The 4576-nt window shown below is 37.9% G+C and overlaps 1 protein-coding gene across 1 annotated transcript in view; it reads right to left on the reverse strand.

The window, feature by feature from the left end:
- LOC102678499 (protein split ends-like) overlaps positions 1 to 4576 on the reverse strand; it is a 200485-nt gene that overhangs the window by 195421 nt on the left and 488 nt on the right. The window lies entirely within an intron of this gene.

Genomic DNA, 4576 nt, shown 5'->3' on the forward strand with positions numbered 1-4576 from the left:
GTAAAATGGAATATTCATTGGATAAAGAATAATTTAGACAAGTTAAAGGAGGACAAATTTACATTTAAAGTAACATCGTTACAAGAGCACGGTTTAATTTGTTTAAGAATTCTAGGAACCTATAATTAATTGCATTTACGAGAAACCTCTTCAGAAACGTGTAAAAGAACAAAGGACGAAACTTCCCTATAATTAATTAACTCACCGAGAACAAGAAATAAATTTATCCATTCGTAGCATTACAGTATTACGTGTTCCTCGCGTGACTGGTAATTATTTATTGCTCTTAGTTTTTATGCCATTACGTATATATTAAACCGTGCAAGAACACCTATTACAGTTGCGATAGATAGCTAAGCAGAAAGTAATGATTCGAAAACTTCTTCTTTATTAAAATTTCATTTAATAACATTTTCCACGCGTATTCTCAAATAAAAATATCGACTCTCTCTCGATAATCTATAAATTATTTCCTCCAAGTTTCTTGAAGTATTCTCAAATAAAATCTCTTTCTCGATATCCTCTGAATAGAATCTCTACGTTATTTCTAAAAAAAATTCCTTGGAGAAAATTTCGAGTTTATTCTCGATAAATTCTCGATATCTCGCTATAGAAACCGTGAATTATTTCTCAACGATTATTTCTCGAAGAAAATGAAAATGGAAGAGAAACGACCGGTCGAACGAAATTCACCACGAAGTGAAGAGAGTCGATAATAATAATAATAATAATAATAATGGCGTGACAGATTCTATCGTTTCGTATTCCCTCATATTTTATCGTTCTATTATTCTCAACTTTGCCTATCGTTATGTGTATATCACGTTACTCCGTGAGATATTCCAGCAGAGCGAAGAGACGAAAGAGAGACGAGGACAGACGCACGGATAAAATGGAAATAAGAGAGAGAGAGAGGGATACGCGGGGGACATTGTAGTATAGGCTGGCTCTCGGTGAAGTAATGGGCCATTTATTTTCACTCGTTGACCCCCGCCGAGACTAATGTGTCTCAGCAAGCTTTTTCGCATCCCTATGCTGTGGACCCTTAACGTTCCGTCGCTCGAGTGCTTCTTACAAAGCTGTGCCTCTCGTCACAAAGCTTTGGAACACGGAAATGAAAAAGAGAACCTTCTTCTTCTATTCTGATCCAAACTTACCATCCTTTGGCAACTACCAATTTTTTTTTTGAGGAAAAAAAGAAACTTATCATCGTTGAACGATATTCGTTGGAATTAATTTTACGAGAAATAATAAGTCAGCAGAATTCTTATATGTTTGTTGAAATGAAAAGAACGTTCGATTTGAAGAAAAAATTAATACACTGATCAGTCGTGTAAATTTAATTTATCTTTTTCTATTCTTCTCTATATCTTCTCCTTCTCGAAATTCCATTGTGATTTTACCAATCAATCTTCCCTCGTCGTTAGATTATGCACAATTATGTGATAAAGAAAAAAAAGATTTTTGGATTAAAACATGCATTTTAATAAAAGAAAACCGTTCGATTTAAAGGAAAATTTCACCAAAGAAATACGATACGATCGGTTTATATCCGATAGATATAAGACGATTTTTACAACAAATCAACTCGGTGTCTCGAAAGAAAATCCTTTGGAACGTGAGAATGCGCCCTCGAGGAAGCAAGGAATGGCGAAGAAAAGAGAATTCGAGGAGACGAGAGAGAAAGAGAAAGAGAAAGAGAAAGAACGGGTGAAAAAGCTTCAGGAAAAGTTGTAGGGGATTGGACGTTGGAAGGACCGTGGCAGACGTGCCGGAGGGATCGAAGGAAAAAAGAGACAGGTGGGTGGGTAGACGGGGATGTACCACGGTGATTTCACATCCTGGAAAGCCGCGCAAGTCGTCGTTCGACTGGAACTTGGCCAAATGCACTTAGCGTTCTATCATGGAGAAGACCTTTGGATTATCCTTCTCGATGGCGTGCTAACTTTTTTAATCGCCTGTTTTCTCGTACCACGCACCAATGAACGTTGCGCAAAAAAGGATTTGATATTAATTTCAATATCTAGAATCAACTTTATCCTCTTTTGAATTTAACATCTCTCAAAAGAATTCATTTTTCCATTCTTTTCGCTGATTTACATCTTGATCATTTTCTCACCTCCTTTCCTTCTAATTCTAATCATTAGCCAAGGAAACAATTCTAAGATATATAAATTCAAAAGAGAAAAGAAAGAGGAAAGAAATCGTAGAAAATTTAATCTGAAAATCTCGTCTAGAAACAAGATGAGAATCGTCGAGTGTCCCGACGATTGTGTGGAAAATCGTAGACGAGAAACGGAAGCGACAAAAGAGCAGTTGCGCTTTGGTGATCAACGGCAACGAGCGGCAACCGGTGCCAACAAAACGCCGGCAGAGGGGGTGGAGATAACCCTGCTATTTACCAGAGCGGATATACGGTTAGATATCAAGCCCAGCATCCCCCTTCTCGATCTCCTCACGAGCGATCCTCGTGGCGCGTAAACAGAAAAACAGAGAAGACACCCCCCATCAGATCGAGTCCACTTTCATCCCTCGTCGTGGAGAATCGAAGCCTTGAATCGTCCACCTTGAAACCACGATGGCGTCGCAACCTTTGCAAGCCATTTCTTCTTCCTCTTCCTCTTCCTCTTCCTCTTCTTCCTCTTCCTCTTCTTCTTCTTCTTCTTCTTCGTGGACAAAGGGGACACGACAAATACACGATTCGGCCGAGAGGAGGAGAGATAAAAGCGATTTCTGAAGAGGTTCGCGATGGTGGAGACGCGCTTTGATCATCCCTCGGATAACACCGAAGGGATGATGTTTTTGTTTCGCCTGTTTGCTCGCACGATTTAAGTGTTTACAGCTATGTGCTCGAGCTGTGGGGAGGATAAACAAATGTTTCGAGCGATACGACGACGGCCGAATCGGTTTCGGCAAAAAAAGATGAGAGGGGATGAGATTTTTCTTCCAGCTTTCTTCTTAGGGAAACGTCTGACGTTTTATGTTTAGTCGGATGACGGTGACTGATAGTCGATGTCCGTTTCCTCTTGTTTCGTTCAACAGTCTGTTCAACTGGTTCTCAATACCAATTTATCGCTCGACTTTTCGTTACCCTGTCAAGTTTTCTTGATCGTATTCCGTTCCATGAATTCTTGTATAAATCATTTGCGTACACAGCAAATATTTTATTCATCAGTTAATCCTGTGCTAACTTGTATTGTGCAACTTTTAAGTAAATTTTTCCTGAATTTACGTGCCACTCTTTATCACAATTATAAATTTGTAATTGAGAAGAAGCTTGTGATAGATCGATTTGTTTCTGTTTCTCATTTAAACTTCTCTAAATTGAGGCAAATTTATTTCTAGGCTATACAATCTTTTATCATATATTTCCTAGTAAAGTAATCATATCGAGTAATTTTAAACTCTTCTCCTCTGAGACTCTCAATATCTCAATCGCAACGACAAAAATTGGATCAATCCCTTTCGAATCACAAAGCAGATTCTCACCAATTCCATCAAAATTTAACCTGCCTCTATTCGCAGACGATTTATTTAACGTATCTCTGCGAAAATGGGCAAGAACAGGGGGATTTTGTCACAGATATTGCCGAGCTTGAGCCAGTAAAAATATCTCTAAATTTTTTCTTTTTTTTTTTTTTGGAAAAAAACGAAGGAGCAGTAGATGAAACGCGACACATATAATCTTCTTTCCCTCCTCGATCCCTCCTCCAGCGCAACGACTGTTTCCACGTTTATACGTTTTATAAATCATCGTGCCACGATCCACCCTCGTTCTCGTTTCACCTTGATTTTCCGCGTCGCGAAAATAGGGGATCAAACTGATAAGGGAATCGAATTGAGCGGAGTCGAGTGCCACGAGGGGGAAATTTTACGCACCGAATGCAAATTTCCCGTGAAAACGCGGCGATATGCATTTTTTCCGCCTCGCGCGATTTCTATTATTTATATTAATCTTTCGGGGGAAGAGAAGGTTCATCGATAAGAAATGTTAATTCATTGTGAAAATTTGGAGATGGTAAATTTTATTTATCTTCTCTCTTTTTTTTTTTAGTCCTATCTGAACTTTTTTTTTTTTTTTAATAATTTGAAAATGATTGTTCTAATTTTGGGATATAAATAAAATTCTAAGCTTGGAGAGAGAATCAACGTTTGGAATGTTTGAATAGTTTTTCAGAATTCGCCAATTCTGGAAGGTAAAAATTAATCTCACCCAGATAAATTCTACTCATTTTTTTTCTTTTCCAACGAAACGACGTATTCATCCAGTTTCAGTTCCGTTATAAAACCGTTTCATTCCGATTCGGGAATTTTTAAAAAGCGAAGAAACCACGTTCGATCTATCGTCTCGTCCACCGGTTTCCTATCGCGATTAAAATTAGATTCCCTCTTAAAAATTCTCGAAAACGAAACACGTAACGTAAAACCGCCATCAACACTTACGACATTCGAGTAAAAGTAACGAGAAGGCATCCGATGAGAATACACGATGAGAAAGAAAAAAACTAAAAAAGAGAAGCAAATTGAAGCAAAAGAAAAAAAAAAAAAAAGAAAGAAAAAGGAAATACAAGGAAAT

Source organism: Apis dorsata, unplaced genomic scaffold (assembly GCF_000469605.1).
Source record: "Apis dorsata unplaced genomic scaffold, Apis dorsata 1.3 scaffold_194, whole genome shotgun sequence".
Taxonomy (NCBI): domain Eukaryota; kingdom Metazoa; phylum Arthropoda; class Insecta; order Hymenoptera; family Apidae; genus Apis; species Apis dorsata.